The 16,879-nt window shown below is 48.4% G+C and overlaps 1 long non-coding RNA gene across 2 annotated transcripts; it reads left to right on the top strand.

The window, feature by feature from the left end:
• Positions 1-2,051: 2,051 nt before the first annotated feature.
• Positions 2,052-15,216, top strand: LOC140652343 (uncharacterized). 2 transcript variants are annotated; one of them, XR_012042742.1, is made up of 3 exons: positions 2,052-2,177; positions 13,740-13,935; positions 14,588-15,216. It is a non-coding gene; the product is annotated as an uncharacterized lncRNA (long non-coding RNA). The 2 variants fall into 2 exon arrangements; XR_012042743.1 differs by lacking the exon at positions 2,052-2,177 and adding an exon at positions 13,358-13,507.
• Positions 15,217-16,879: the final 1,663 nt, after the last annotated feature.

Genomic DNA, 16,879 nt, shown 5'->3' with positions numbered 1-16,879 from the left:
ATAACCTGACACAGAAAACATGACCTTAAGAAGTCCCACTGATGTGCTAAGTCACTTCCACAAACGTTAAAGAAATGCTGTGTTGAAAATCAGAGCTTCTATAGATTGCTACTCCTTTTGCAATAAGCCTTCCCCACTCCTTTTTCCACAACCTAAATCATCCAACAGGTCAAAGATCTGCCTATAGGCCATATTTACTCCCAGAAAATGCCTTCTTTCCCTTCATGTCTCTAGGAGACTAAGACAATTCTTTGGAGTTTTAAAGAAAGGTGCCTACAGGCTGGTGGGCTGCAACGGTACCAGCACAGCACAAAAAGGAAGTGAGAACTTTGTCCTGCAGATTTGGGGACTTGAAGTAAGGTGAAGATCCCAGTGCCAAGGAGTTTTGTGAATCCATGCTGGAATCACTTGAATCATCTGCAAAGTCACCTGCAGAACAGCTTAGAAATAATTTCCTATGTTAAATATTTAGCCTGTAGCAATTGCTTGGGGAGGAACCATTTCAGAAACCTTATGGTCAACATAAAGCTAGGCCTGGCTGACGAGGGAATGGTCTCTCCAACCTCCATGTGTAGCCAGCTCACAGAAATTTGGTCTGCTCATCTGAACAGGAAAAATACCTTTGAAGCCCATTTAAACCAAGGGAATTAGCTGTGGTTCAGGCAGGTAAATCAGGGCAAATGTTCCTTGAGGGAACCCCATTCTGGACTGGGAAGCCTAACTCGAGGCAGCTGGATCTGGGAATATTTGCAGTGTTGATCTGTTTGCTGAAGAGGCAAATTCACTTCTTGCATTTCAGGGATTTTCAGATGTTTGTTCGGCACTTCTCTAAGTTGCCTGAATCCTCTGAGGGCTAAGGCCACTTCATCCTGCTCAGCATGATAGTGGACAGGGTTTTATGACCTCTTGGGCCCCTGGTGGCATCTGTCTTCTTTCTTTGTAATAATTTTTGCTTTTTTTCCCCATTTCTATGGCAACTTTTGACAATGTCCCCTCTATTATGCAGTTCAGTGTAACCTGGAAAAAAAAACCTGTTAAATTTTCAACAGGGTCAGAAGTCAGGCTTTTTAGAATGAGAATGAAGATTTGGCTTGCAATGCTTATCTTGGCAAAGTGGGGGGAAAATTTCTTTGTGAGGAAGCTCTTTCAAAAAGTGTATGATATAGCCTGTGATTGCAGGTGACATGTCTCTGCATTGTATGCCCAGAATGAAGTAAAGGCAGGGTAACAACAACAGAAGGGAATCAGCCACCTTTCTGGATTACCTGCAACCTTTTAGGCAATTGCATGCACTTCTCTCATTGTGCTGCTTCATGGGTTTCTCTGCAGGAACAACGCAGTCCAGTCCACTTGCTTTCCTGGTGCTGTGACAAAGGGACAGGTTAGAGCAAGGCTTTGCTTCTCATCTGGCTTTAATGAAAAGAATCCAGAGCTGCCTAACTGCCCTCACCCTTGCTTACTAACAGCACCTCAATACTGCACAGAAAAACGCAATGGGAAAACTCAGTATCCACGTGGCACATGTTATGCTCATCTGCTCCTCAGCAATTACCATGATACCCATGGTGAGCCATCCAGGCAGTCACTGCACAGGTATGAATGACAATATTTTAGCAAAGGTCTTGTAAAAGTTGCTGGCATGGTGGTTGGTGGTTCTTCACCACCTTAAAAGAAGCTGCAGGTACCAGACACTCTTGAAGAGCTGGACTCCTCAATATAGGACTAAAGTATTGATGGGGGGTCTTCCAAAAGTCTGGCCCTGAGTAGTTTTGCCTCTGTAGAAATGAGATGGCTAGAAGAGTCTCTGACCTCGTATGTGCAGTCAGGAAAGAATTAAAGAAACCCTTCCTGCACTCCAAGCCTGCGAATAAGATCAAAGGGGGCTCAGACATCAGAGCTTAACTGGAATTGGTGGAGGAGCAAATGTTGGCTGTTTTTAAAAATTCAGATATGTAAGGTGCAGACCAGCAGTTTCAGAAGATGTCATGTTTATCACTGATAGACTTGATTTATTTTTGTCTTCTGCCCTAGGAAATGACAATGTGCTAAATGAACGTAGTGGAGAGGATGGGCAGACCAATGAAGACACCTTAAAACAAGTGGCTTCCCTCAGATGAATGGAGGAACAAACATGTGCATTGTTTACACACTGTTCATCAGCCTTATAGTATTGAGAGGTGAGTGATGGGCCGAGATCGTGACCATGCCTCCCCAGGGATGGGAGTTGAGGTCCATGCCTGGGGCATTCCTACCCCAGCTGACCCCTGTGAGCTGTGAGAAGTATAGGGGTTGCACTGGGGTAGCTGTCTCCTTTGCACTTGTGATGGTGTTTGGAGGGAGGCAGAAATGCAGCAGGTGTTATTTTGAAGCAGCCACTCCCAACGTTGCTTTGAGGAAAGCAGAGCAGCTGTCAGGAGGAATAACCCTATTCCATATGGCTGCTCCATGTAAATATAGCACTGTAAACAAAGACCTGCCTGGGAATTAATCCCAGGGTGAATAAAAATACATGGGCATGTTTTTGCTGGCTCTTCTGCCACTTAGCACAGTACTTTTCCCAGTCGTAACTGATAGATATTTCCATTAATGCATGCACAAGCAATTCAAAGAGTTGCTGCTAGCAGAGTGGACTGCGACTTCAAGTGTCACAAACCTGAAGCAGAGAACAGAAGTCATGTCCAAATGCCAAGCCCAAATGTTTGCGTGTGGTGGTGCTGGTGAAGCACTCAGCGCAGGGAACATTAAATGGCACAGGAGGGTCATGCCGCCACATGACGCCAGGCTAAAACAGCTAGTCAGTGCCTGGCCAGGCTGTTTCACTCTCATGGGGAAGCGGGGTGTATCACAGGTCTAGAAGCTGCAGGGATTTTGTTCACTGTGGGTCTGGTCTGGGCAATGACATGCCATGGTTGCACGCTGCCTGGTTTTGGAGGCCATCCTGCCTCCTTGACTACCCGGCCCTTGGGGGCAATTGCTCCCTGCCTAGCTGCATCAGTCATTTTTTTTCTCCCCCAAGAGTCCATGGGAAGAGAAGTGAGGAATAAAGACTGGATTATCTATTTCAAAGATATTCATTTATATTTTGCCTGAAAGTTTTCATATTTTTGTAAAAAAAAACAAACATCCTTCCCCCTCCCCTTTTGAAATCACAACTATATTCTGCTACAGATAGAGGAAGTTTGCATTTTTTTCAAAAAGTGCTTTGAAATTAACTTTATATTCAAGTAATCCCTTCCTCACTCAGGAACTCTTGGATTTTTGAAAACTAGAGAGAACTCAAGGGTGCTGGCAAGTGCATTTCTCCAAAATGGTCCCATGGTGCAGATTCGGAAGCATTTATGAGCTGTTTTGATAATCCCTCTACTAAGCCACTTTATAACTCTAGGTTCCAAAATACTTCCCTGACTCTGGCCCAAGTCACTTCAAAAATGGAATTTAGGCACTTAAATCATAAATCATTACGAGAAAAAATTCCCACCAGTAATGTGTAAGCCCTTTTGAGAGTACAACTCCATGTCTTTGGCAGCAAGTCCATAGAACCCACATGTCAGACAACAAAGCAGGTTTTGCTAACAAGAAAATCCCCTCAACTTTGAGAATTAAACTGCCATGACACCGTACAAGTCATACGGTTTTTGCAGCAACCTGTCATCAAAGCTCAACATCTTGTTCAGGTCTCACACACTGGAAAACAGTTGCCTACATAAACCAGAAGCCGCACAGGCATCCCTCTAGAAAGAGCAAAGCACGACAAATTTCTTCTATGTCACATCTCATACAGCAAAATCAAGAAAGAGTTTTAAAGTGGTGCACAAAAACAGAAGCAAACATAATTGGCATAGATGACTTAGATGACCTACATAATTACACAGTAAACAAGTAATGCCTTTGTACGTACACATGGGAAAGGAGTTAAATGCAGATCCTGACTCGGATCCTTTAACAGAAGAGCATGGTCAGTTGGTTTCTGCAAGAGAAGGGTAACAGTCAGGCAACTGCAAACAATGTCACCTCGCAATTCTGCGCGTGCCCCGCGCTAAGGTTGCGCCTAGAAATAGTTTAGACGTTCATTTTGCCTAAACCTGGACGCCTACTGTCACAGGGATGGCAGATGAGAAATACGACCTGCAGGAGACAAATGTTTTTCTGGAGAGGTAGCTCACTGCTTGGCTGGGTACAGAACAGGGGAGACATTCCTACCCTCTGTCTGCAGTCTGCCTAAGGGGTTAGTTGGAATGTCTCACCGCATCACAGACTACAACTTTTACATAAAGCATTACGATAACGTCCTTTACCTGTGCATCCCTATCTTTACTCTTGCTTATGTGGCACATGATGGATGCATCCCGTTGGGATTCCTTTTCAGGTAGCTCAGGATCTTCTTTTACTTTCACATATTTACCCTAGGGGGAAGGAAAAAAAAAAAAAAGCATCAATGATTTGGTATTTCTCCTGTATTTGTAGTTTGTGCTTGGCCTGAAGGATTTTTTTCCCCCTCTTCTTTTTTCAGACTTACTTAGTGGTGAATGGATGACATCTATAAATATAATATATAACATACAGTTACTGATGGAGGTATGATTTGGTTATTGAGCATTGATATTTACAGCAGATTCTTTTCCCCACAGTACAGACTGCTCCCATTACTGAGTCCCTGAGACAGTTCACTCCACATAGCAGGCACGGAACAGCCTCATTTTGAGTCCTTAAAATACCGAGTTCATCAGTCAAGAATCAAGGTATATGAGAGTGTAAAATTGGACTTACCCAGATTTTTATGAAACTCAGGAGGGGAAGTTGAACCACACTGACCCTATTTCCAAAGCCATCTGTGAGGCAATCCTGAGGTCCCCGAAATGCAGTGCCCACAAAGTAAGCAAGCTCAGGAGCCAGTCATTTCCTCTTGGTTACAATGATCTCACAACCGTGACTTGCCTATGGGGAGCTGAAATCCCTGCAAAACTTGATGTATTTGTTTACCCCACTTGACCAGTATTTGTTGTGACCAATACACACTTAAGCAGAGTGTTTCAAAGTCTTATCTGTTCATCAGTCATATTATTCACTCCTCTTAATGCTTTTTCTGTGTCATGGATTTTACTGATCAAAACCACTGGTAACACTTCATTTCAGGCAGATTTGTAGCATTCATATCGCCTCATCTCCTGTGATTTACTTGTTCCTGGTGCACAGTATCAGATTTTTAATAATGCTAAATCTAATACACATTAAAGCCTGGAAGTTTGTTTGCTGTGGTGCAAATTGAGGTTTTATGAATCAAAACTAAAGACAGTATTACAGATCTGTGTTCATACAGTTTCTTTAATAAAGTAACACTGGGAAGTGACACTGCCACATTATATTGGCACAGGATGATGTATGGCAGCATTAATCTAACTTAGTGCATGGGGATGATCAGTTTTAATTCACTCTGCATTGCCCTCCCTATGAAGGCTCTCAGGTTTGATCAGTGAGCCCCTTCTGGTGCTATCACACTGCAGTCTGGAATCTTCTGACTGAGGTATTTTGAATTAAGTTTGTTAGACGGATAAGTGAATTACATTGTCAATCCTAAAACTCCACACTTTTCACTTACAGCTGCAGTAGCAGCATCACTTTCTATAGGGGTTACGAGTTGTCAGCAGTTCCCTCCTCTTCTCCTGGTCTGGTGACTGCCTGACACTGTACGTGCAGGCAAGGACAGGAGGCTGTGCCCTGGGGTGGCCAAGTCCTGAGGGACCTTCTCCCAGCAGCACCAGAAATCGTACTAAGATACTGTTTGTGTCCTCCTCCCTACCATCACCCCCATTTTTGTTTTAATGTCCTCTTTTATGACTTTAGCACCCCCTTACTGCCCACGTCTAGATCCTCTGAATAGATTTTTCTCTGAAGGGCTAGGTGTTGTTACAAATAGCAGTACCAGTAATCCTAGGTAGCTCAGGGCTGACTCCAGGTGTGTGGACCAGTACTTAACTGAGGGGAAGGCGCTGGAAGCTGGCTGGTCCTCCTCACATTTAAGGATAAGATGCATTCTTGGCTTGGCAGCCAGTCTGGCTACACAGTTCCTTTGTGGAAATTGTTTGTCAGCACCTGTAATTACATGGTCCCCATTTACTTCAGAGACAGTGTTGTAGCGATGCGAGGTGTGCACCAAACCTAACTCTGCTGTGAGCCAGGTCTTCATTTCTGTTGTGCATGGGGTGACTCTTCTTTGTTTGGCTAGTTGGTTTGATGCGATTGTCTTTTTGTTGTGGCAGGCACCTCACTGCAGAACGGCTTTCCAACATTGGAAGGCTTCCCAATAGGTATGTTCCAGTTTTTGGGTTTAGGGCCACTTCTTCACTTCTTTCTGCCCCATCCTCTGTTCAGGAGAGGTGGTTTACTCCAAAGTCTGTAAGTAAAGGCTTGTGGATGATATATTTTTGCTGTCTTTGCCAGTAGCATTGCAGTAGCAGACAGAGGTCCCCTTTCACCTTCTCACGAACCTTTTCAGAGAAAGGAGCCGGTATTGCTTTTCCTGGATTGTCCTTGAAGCTCCAGTGAGCTTGCGGTAGATGTGGCACCCAGGCGAAGTACTCTCTCCTTTCCTCTTGGCTGCTGAGATCCTTATTCTGTAGCCTTCCAGTCCACTTGGGGAGCTCCCAGTGAAAGCAATTAGCTGCTTGTTGGGCTGTAATTGGCAGCTCTTCACCAGCCTCTTGTCCCACTGCTACTTCCTAGAGTATTTTGGTGGGGCACAGTTTTGCAGAGATATTTACCTCCTTCAGCAGTGCTAGAGGCACCGAGGAAACCCTCTGTGAAAAGGGAAGAAGTCACCTACCAACTAGTGACAGTAGCTACCTGCTGCTTCTGCATACACAAACTGTGTGCAGTAGATCTCAGCAAAATGCAACTACTCAGCAAACTACTCAGCAAAATGCAAAGCAGGAAGAGATGTTCAGGTTTTCTAGGCTTTGAAGAATGACATCAGTAGCTTTGAACATCTTTGTTATGGCAACATAGCTACTGGCATATTTGGGGGGGAATAACTAAGCCTAATGGCAATAAATATTTAAGAAACAAGGCTCTGACTAGCACCTTGAGTTTTTCCTTTGGGGGTATTATTTTAAGGTAGTAAAAATAAGAAAAGAAATCTTGCTAGGATTGGTTTGGCCCACAAAGAGCTACTATGAAGACAGGGCGATGGATGTGTTTGACAGAATGACTATTTCAACTGCTTCTTGGAGTTGAAATACTGATCCTAAATATGTTTGAAAGAAGGCAGAGTCTGACTGACTACAGCCCAAGTGACAGGAGAACTGAGAAGTCCATTTGGTGAATAATACCTGGGCATTTCACCTAAAAATGTTATTCTCCCCCATAAAATTTTCCCTGAACTCAAGTATTAGTTGTCTGAGGTCCTCAAAGCAAAGTATGGGGGCAGCTTACCATAAACTTCTCATCTGCAGTCTGACAAGCTGTGCCTATGCCACCACTCCATCTGCTTAACCTCCCTAGGAAGCTGATGTTCATCTTTGGGCTCCAGTGGATGGTTTTGTTTTGCCAAGATAAAAATCTGGCACAGTAGCACTCACTGGGCTGCCAAACAAAAATGGAATTAAAAAACGTTGGCAATTGCTCTCATAACCGACAGTCTGCTTTGAAATACTCTCGACGCTTCCTTCTCAAATTAACTTGAGAAACATTTTTATATGCAAAGTCTTTAGGAGGTTTTCCTGACTCTGAGTTTGAAGATTGTCTTTTGTATGCAGAAAGCTGGAGAGAGCTCCTGAGAAAGCAGTCTATAGAAATTCTCATTTTCAGTCCTTTTGTTATATCCAAAATAGGCATTATGCAGGTGAAGGCTTTTTGGTTTGTTTCCATTGTTTTTGTTGCAGTTTACTTACAGTTCATCTGCACCCTAAAAGGAAACTCCTTCAGACCCAGACAGGAGCAAGTCCTGCTTCAGTTCATGTTCATCGAGTACTACCCTGCTAATCCTGGAAGTTTGGCCATGGCATGAGAAAGCTTGATTTATGTGGGATTTTTGGTCAGGTTTATCAGGTCTTCATATTTGAATTTCTGGTCTGCTAGGGACTCAGTGTATCAAATACAGAAGATTCGCTCTTGCCGTGCGTTAGGGGAAAGGTTTTGACTCAATGTTTTCTAGCCTGTGCCAGCCATAGTCAGGTTCCTCCAACCATATCATTCTGACTTTAGACTTCTTACAAAAGAGAGGCACATACACACAAAACGCACCTGAACACATGGTGTTAAGGAGATCTTTGTAAGCTGAAAGCCAAGCACTCAGGCTTTTGAAAAGCATCCTAGTTTCATCAGGCCCTGCTCAATCTCCCTATGGGTTTCTCTCACCTACAAGGCTAATAGTGCTGACTGGAGGGAGCATGCTTGATTAGCACAGAAGTTGCAGCACTAATTGGCTGTTAAGCTTTGTGCAGGTGCATTGCTGGGAAGTACTTATTGGCTACTGAAGTGACTATTAACTACTAGTGTATCTTCTAAGCTCTATTTGCTCCCTAGCACAAGGGTCTAAATTCATAATACCAGCAAAGACCTGGAAGAAAGGACAATTCACACATTAAGGACAATAATAGCAGGCATGCAGCCTTCAGGATCTGCCAGCGCAAGGTGATGAGACTCGAAGGGGAGAGGCACAGCACAGGTCAAAGTCCTGCACAGCTCTCTGGTGGGAATGACCTTAGCACAGCATGCTGGCCCTGGACACAGCTCTGACAACACCCAGCATTACAGCCCACCCACTAACCTGTTCTTGCCCACTGCTAGGATGAAAGCTTGCCCTGTACACATGCAGTAGCCAGGATGCAGTAACACAATCATCAACATACACTTCACACTATGGCAGATGTTAGTGACAGTTTATAACAGGGTACAAGGCCAAATGCAACAGTCCTGGAGCTGAGAGGCCTGAACAAGTTGCACTACTTGCAACTGACAGACTGTACAGACTAACATTTTGGCATGGTGGATAACCCAGGGTAACTTGCTAGAAACAGTTTTATCCCTGAGAGCACAGTGCTGGCTGCTCCCCTTGTGTATGCAGATTCCCACAGGCTCAGCCACTGGTGGAGTCTGCTCTACTACACGTATTGTGTGGGTGGCAACGTCAAACTGTGGTCTTACTGCAAAGATGACACACTACGTGTTTTACTGACTATCTTGCTCAAAGGATTTTAATGGGAAAATAGCAGATAGCATTCAGAAAAGGAATATAGTAACTTTATATTTTTACAATTACTTGGTTAGTCATTTGATAACACTTTCCCATAAAGTTACATGCCTACATACCACAGATTTAGTTTTTTGACATCTGTAATTGAGGAAGCTCTTCTATCTGCCAAGTACTGCTTTTAACCTATTTTTACCTACTCCTTTTTACCTATTCAAGGACCATTAATTTCTGTAATGGTTTTCTGAAAGACATGAAAGTATAGTTCTCACTTCTGAAGTTGCAGAGATAGCCTAATGATAACAAATTGTACATTGCCAGATTGCATGTGGGAAACATTTGGACTTAATTGAATCACTTGTTTCTTCCAACTCAAGTATCATTTGCAAATACATGTAATTATATCTACACAGACTTATATACACACTTCACAATTTGTACATAAATTTATTAATGATCAGGTCATTCTGATCATATTTAACAGTGGGAGGGAAACAGTTTCTCTTGCTTGGACTCTGAGACACCCTTGAATTTGCCCCACTTGGGTTCCTTATTTTCTTTTTTCCTATAACTTCAGTCATGGCCATGAACTAAGTGTTGTGTTGCATCTTTTCCTCCTCATATAAATGTGATAATGGAAAATAATTAAAGCAAAGTTAGGCAGTAAGTCCTTATCAATATCAATGGGGTGGGGTGAACTACTTGCTTTTCTATGATACTTATGGAAGACATTTAAAAATAACATAAAACTAGTGTTAATGATTATCTTAGTTACCCAGGCTAGAACATCTTCCTCCATAGGAGTCAGATGTTAACAGCTGAGTCAGTAGATTTTTTCTTCTTTTATTCATTTTATTAGCTATTATTCTTAAATAGCTGTTCACCAGATTGTTTATTTCTTCATTGCATCTCTTGCCTCTTTGTTATACAAAAAGGTTAAGTTTATACTTTAAAGTTGCAGTTGCTACTTTTAGGTATAGATTTTTACCATGTTTTTTCCTTCACAGGAAAGGTTTTAACCCATGACTTATAATCATGTGCCATAGTGTTAACTTCAGGAAACATGAAATGCAACAGTTAAGCCTCAGTTATAGACAGGCATGATTATCCCCTCATATTTTATTGGTTTTGGCCAGGATAGAGTTAATTTTCTTCATAGTAGCTAGTATGGGGCTGTATTTTGGATTTGTGCTGAAAACAGTGTTGCTAACACAGGGATGTTGTAGTTATCGCTGAGTAGTGCTTACACAGAGTCAAGGCCTTCTCTGCTTCTTACCACCCCACCAGTGAGTAGGATGGGGGTGCACAAGAAGCTGGGAGAGGACACAGCCAGGACAGCTGACCTGTTGTGGTTTAGCCCCAGCCAGCCACTAAGCACCACACAGCCACTCGCTCACTCCCCCCCAGTGGGATGGGGGAGAGAATCAGAAGAGCAAAAGTAAGAAAACTCAAGGGTTGAGATAAAGACAGTTTAATAGGGAAAGCAAAAGCCACGCAAGCAAAGCAAAGCAAGGAATTCATTCACTACTTCCCATGGGCAGGCAGGTGTTCAGCCATCTCCAGGAAAGCAGGGCTCCATCACGCCTAATGGTTACTTGGGAAGACAAACACCATCACTCCCAGATGTCCCCCCTTCCTTCTTCTTCCCCAGCTTTATATACTGAGCATGACATCATGTGGTATGGAATAGCCCTTTGGTCAGTTGGGGTCAGCTGTCCCAGCTGTGTCCCCTCCCAGCTTCCTGTGCACCTGGCAGAGCATGGGAAGCTGAAAAGTCCTTGACTAGTGCAGCAACAACTAAAACATCTCTGTATTATCAACACTGTTTTCAGCACAAATCCAAAACATAGCCTCATACTAGCTACTATGAAGAAAATTAACTCTATCTCAGCTGAAACCAGGACATGACCCCAACTGACCAAAGGGATATTTCATACCATATGACATCATGCTCAGCATATAAAGCTGGGGAAGAAGGAGGAAGGGGCAACATTCAGCATTTGTCTTCCCAAGTATCCATTACTCATGATGGAGCCCTGCTCTCCTGGGCATTGCTGAACACCTGCCTGCCCATGGGAAGGAGTGAATGAATCCGTTGTTTTGCTTTGCTTGCATGCATGGCTTTTGCTTTACCTATTAAACTGTCTTTATCTCAACCCATGAGTTTTCTCACTTTTATCCCTCCAATTCTGAGCAAGCAGCTGTGTGGGGCTGAGATACTGGCCAGGGTTAAGCCACAACCACCATTTTCCTTTCTACTCTGGAAGAATCAACATTTTACTATTCATTATTCTCCCCTCTGAGATTTCTCCTACACTTAGACACACTTGCTTGAAAGAACATGACTGAAATCAATAGCTCCAGCACTAGGTTCAGCTGCTTCTTTAAGCTGTTGTCATGTAAAGGATTACCCTGTACAACAAACCAGAGAGCCCCACCAAGGCCATGAAGGTGCTTGGTTTTGGAGCATTTTCGTAACAGTTGATGGAGATTTATGGAATCACTTTAAGACCATCTATTCCTTAAGTATGAACTCTTTGTTAGCATCTTCATTTGCTTCATGATTTGGACAGGCATCTCTTGTTCCTTCTGCTTTATAGTAGGTTTGGGTTTATTTTTTTCCCCAAGTTAAAGATACTATTAGTTTATTGAACTTGCAGTCTTTTCCTACTTTTTAACTGGACTTCCTGGGCCACTATCTGGTTCTCATTTTTGTGATTAGCCTCTGCAGCAGGACATCATTACTAATTAGTGTTTGCACAGGAGCTTTGATGTATTCTACTTGTAGAATATTCAGCTTCTCCCTCTTAGTTATACCTCTAAAAATGCTGTAGCACATCACCCAGTATTTGAGTAGTGATTTTAATGGCATTCCTTACAGTTTGCAGCTCCCTAAAGTTTCTACGTTATGTTGATGGATGCACCAATATCTTACACTACCCAAGAAGTCTTAGTTTAAGTCAACTTTTAAATTTGTTAAACTTGAAACTGCAAACTGAAAAGCTGAGAAGTAACAGATTAACTTAAACACAGAGTTACTGCTATTCTTTCTTGCTTTGCTATTTACCACCTTATTTTTACTGATACTGGAAAGTCACACCGGTAAGGGCAACAGTACCTATAAAACTCAAATACACCAGTCATTCCTGCATATTTTGTTTCTTTAGAGGAGACAGGTGGTTTCACCATTCACTCCCATGTTTCTGCAGCCAGAGCCCCAGGGTCTGAGCTACAGCTCTTCTCCACTCCAGGCCAATTACTATCATTTCCCAAGAATTCATGGATGACTTAAGTGCAGTAGTAACCTGTCATGGCAAGCTGGTTCTTAAAGCTATTTTGGTTGCACAAGGGTAAGCCACACCATGCTCCAGTAGAAGCTGGTGGCATCCCCAGAGCATCACTCCAACCCACGTGAGGAATGTTAAGGCAGGGACCACCCCAGGATAAGCCCATGGCACACCTGTAGCTCTGCCTGCAGCACTCCCACAGCCTTTTGGTGCTCACCATGACCAGCTCCACTATGGCCCCACCACGCAAAGAACAACCTGCCCCACGCAGCCAGCGCTAAGCCTGGGACTGCCCAGCCACCATGCCAGGCGCGGCAGCACCCTGCAAGGCACGCCAGGCCCTGGCAGCCCCTGTTCTTCCAGCCAGTGCCCTGCTCCCGGCCAAGGGTTCCCTCCTCCAGCTGCCCCATCTCAAGCGCCCAGCACGAGGCCACCGCCCCATCCACTAAGCACGGGAAAGCAGCACAGCCCCACGTACCCCAAAGCACGCAGTGAGGAAGGTCTCCTCCAGCAACGGCAAGCCAGGGCTCAGGCTACACCCCACTCCCGCGCGTGCCCAAGAACACGGGGGGGAGGGGCCCTGGGCCCAGCCCTTATATAGGGCCCGCGGCCCTGCTGCCGCGTCCGATTGGTTCCCCGCCGGTGACGCCCCAGCGCTGATTGGAGCAGGCGGGACGGGGCGCCCCTGCTGCGGCCCCCAGGGCTTTAAGAGCTCGCGGGCGGGAGCCGCTGCGGGACCCGTCACTGCCGCCAGGGGGCGCTGCCGGGGGATTCCGCCCGCTCCGGCGGGCGCCGAGGAGCTGCGGGGCCCGGGCCCAGCGTCCCCCCTGGCCGCCTGGAGGGGCCGCGGCGGCCCCGGGAGCCCCCGGGCCGGTGGGCCGTGCCCGGCCTGCGGCACCTTCGCCTGGTGGCGCTGCCGCTGAGGGGGCGGCCCCGGGTTGGGCCCAGCCGGCTCCAGCGGACGGGGCTGAGCCCCTCGGCCGCGCTGGAGGCGCCCTGGGAAAACGTGCTCGAGGAGGGGCAGGCAGCCTGGGTGAGAGCGTGTGAGGAGGAGGAGGGAGCAGCAGCGAGAGGGCCCTGCGTGCTGCCCGCGGGCTGGTGCCTGTGTGCGCACCCTGCGCTGCCCGAGGGGAGAGCCCGGGCTGGGGAGTGGAGCCGGGGGAAGGGGGGCGAGAGGCGTTGGTTTGATGTTTGTGTGTGCTTCGTGCTGTGTGAATTAGTAATTGCGTTTTCATTTTAATTGGGAATAAGTTAATCTTCCCCAGGTCGAAGCTGTTTTGCTCACGATGGAAACTGCCTGCAGGGACCCAGGCACCAGGCTGAGCTGGAGCAAGACCCGGACCCGCAGGTGCACCAGAGCAGCGCTTGGGGCCTGGCTCTCTGTCGGTGAAGCCCTCTTCACGCTTGCTGAAGGCCGCCTCGCTGCCTCCCATCCAGTGCTGAGCCCGGAGCACCTCTGAGGTAGGTCCTGACCGCATGGGTGGCTTCATCCCGGCCCCATGGGCAGGTGAAACCGTGACCCACTGCTGTCCCGCCAGGCTCTACCCCATCGTGGGCTCCTCGTCGGGGAGGTGACTGCGGGCTGAGCCAAGGGGCTGGTGCTTGGCACTGGGCTGTGGCCGCTGGCAGGAGCGAGAGCCGGAGGGACCTGCAGCTGTGAGCTGTGCCAGAGCAGCGCCCGGGGCCTGACTCCGTGGGGATGAACCCCCAGCTGCTCCTGGCCCCCGAGGCCACCCCCTGCCCGATGCCGAGGGGAGAGGCCCGTGCTGGGCGACTGCTGGGGTGCTGCCTGATCCTGCCTGGCTTCTGCCACCTTCGTGGGGGTGGGAGTGCAGCCCCCGTTCGCTGTGGCGCCAGGGGGGCTCTTGACATGGTTGGAAATAAATCACTGCCACTGCTTGATTATAAGTATCGTAGTTTACTATTGAGTACGTGTTGAAGAATCAATTTACAAGTATTTAAATAATAATGAATTATTAGTTTACACATATTGTCTGGTCATTAAACACGTAAAAATTACTTCATAAATACAGAAAGTATTGTGTAAGTGTAACATGTGAAATCAAAGATGCTGTTTGGCTGTTTTCTCGCTGAACAGTGCCTTTCTCCCCAGGGATGTAGGAGCCGCTTCAGTCCTGGGTTCGTCTGTGGCGAGTGAGGGTGCCCGGGCCGGTGGCACTGCCCCCACAAACTGCTGAGCAGGAACCACGCGTGTGCCGGGAGACATCATTTCTGCCCTCGAAAGGAGACGGGGAGAGACCTGCCCAGGGTTTACTGAATCCCTGAGGAAGAAGCCGGGCTGGCTGCGCCAAGGACGATGCTGCCGCCTGCCCTGCTCCTGGCTGGGGACAGCCCTGCCCATCCTTAAGCTAATTACTTCTGCTCATTATAGTAGTGTGGGCTTTGACAAGGTTGTAAATCAATCACTGTCATAGTTGTGCGTTGTCTAAGTATGGACTAATGAGTTAATGACTATTCCGGCTGTTGTACACACCTCAGATGGGGAGTTGGACACACGAAGATGGTGTGAAAAGTGCCTTTTCCCCCAGAGACTATCGCAGATGTTTGATTTGGCCTGGTGCATGCCGACCTCCCAAGTGTCGGGGACCAATGCGACTGGCCCCCCCACCTCTGGCGGGGGTCCACCCACCTCCCGCCTACAGAAACAGCCAACTCTGTCTCCACTTCTGAGCCCAAACACGCAGGACCTGGTCTCTGCTCCAAGCCCCCCGGCCCAGCCCCAAAACCACAGGACTTCGTCTCTGTTTACAAGCGGCCAAAATGGCCCCATGAGCCTGTTTTCAAGTCTGGAAAATGCAGGACTTCGTCTCCATTTTCAAGTACAGAAAACACAGGGCGTAGTCTCTGTTTCTGAGCCCCAAAACTTGCTGCATGGGCCAAGTCTTGATACCCAAGGACATGCGTCTCCCTTTGAGGCCCAAAGCCCAGGACTTGCCCTCCCTTCCTGAAGTCAAATGAGCTGGGGTTTTTCACCCCCAAACCAGCCCCGCAGAGCCCGTGTCCAAGTCTGGAAAACGCAGGGCTTGGTTTCTGCTTTCAAATACTTGAAAATGCTGAACTTAGGCCTGTGTTTCTGACCCTAAAACCAGCCCAATGAGCCTGGGTTTGAGCCCCCAGAACAGCCCCTGAGCCTCCTTTCACGGCCTGAAAAACACAGGGCTCTACCTCTGCTTCTGAGCCTCGAAACCAGCCCACTGAGCTTGTTTTTGAGTCCCAAAAACACAGACCCCAGCCCGTGTCTGAGACCCAAACCCACCAAATGACCCTGGTGTTGCACCCCAGAAACGTGACTCAGTCTCTGCTCCTGAGCCCCAAAACCGGCCGCACGTGCCTGGTCTTGAGCCCCAAACCCCCGCTGGTGCCGGCCCACGGCCGGTGTCGGGGACGGGCCCGGGAGCCCCGGGCGGCGCTTGGGGAGACCCGCGGGGCGGGGCCGGGGCGGGGCCTCGTTCCACCCGGGGCGGGGCGGCGGAGGCAGCCGCGACCCGCGGGCGTGGGGTTGCCAAGTGTGAGCACGGAGTCATTGTTTCACAGGTACTGACTAATTAGTTACTAAACACTGAACGTGTCATATAAATACTGGACAACGAGTTGGCCTCAAAGATGGCGTCTGAGCTCCGAAAATCCCCTTTCGCCCCAGGGGCGATCGTCTCCTGTGTTAGCCTGGCGCGGTCCGTGCCGTCCTCCCGCGTTTCGGGGGCCAGCGCGACAGCCCCGCTCCTGCACCCAAACCGACAGGATTTAGCCCCGTCTCTGCCCCATCCCAGCTCCCGTGCGCGATGTCCGAGGAGAGGGAGGGGGCCACCCGCACCCCCGTGTCCCCCCGCCCCATTCCAGAGCTGGGGCGGGGACACCCCCCTACAGAGAGGGCCCGGCTCCCCCCCCCGCCGCTGACCACAAACCCTGCCAGGCTGCGGCCGGGGCGGCTCTGCCCCTTCCCCGGGGAGCCCCCGGCTCGGTCGGGCGGCAACTCCTCCCTGTGCCCCACGGCCTGGGAAGCAGCTGCCCCCAGAACTGTCCCTGCCCTGGGCTCCCCACGGCGGGGGGGAGCGAGAGCTCGGCCGGTGGCCCCACGCGCGCTGCAACCCCCTCACAGAAACGCCGCACGGGCTCCCCGTGCTTCTGAGGCGTGGCACCGGCACCGCACAGGGGGATCTCTCCAAGCACCGCCCAAAAACCCCAGCCGCGAGTGCGGCGGGGGTGGCCGGCAGCCGTGGCGGCGATAGCCGGTGCCTCATCTCGGCGGGGGCAAGCAGTGCAGGTTGGTGGAGCGGGCCGCAGGCGGCGGGCGAGGGTCTGTGCCGCCGGCGAGGAGGTCACCCCGGTGCGGGGCCGGGCTCTGCCACAGGGCACAAGCAGGTGACACACATCGTGCATGGAGGCT

This window comes from Ciconia boyciana, chromosome 5 (assembly GCF_034638445.1).
Source record: "Ciconia boyciana chromosome 5, ASM3463844v1, whole genome shotgun sequence".
In the NCBI taxonomy this organism is placed as follows: domain Eukaryota; kingdom Metazoa; phylum Chordata; class Aves; order Ciconiiformes; family Ciconiidae; genus Ciconia; species Ciconia boyciana.
The sequence above is the reverse complement of the archived record's forward strand: the minus strand, read 5'-3'. Positions and strand labels throughout refer to the sequence as shown.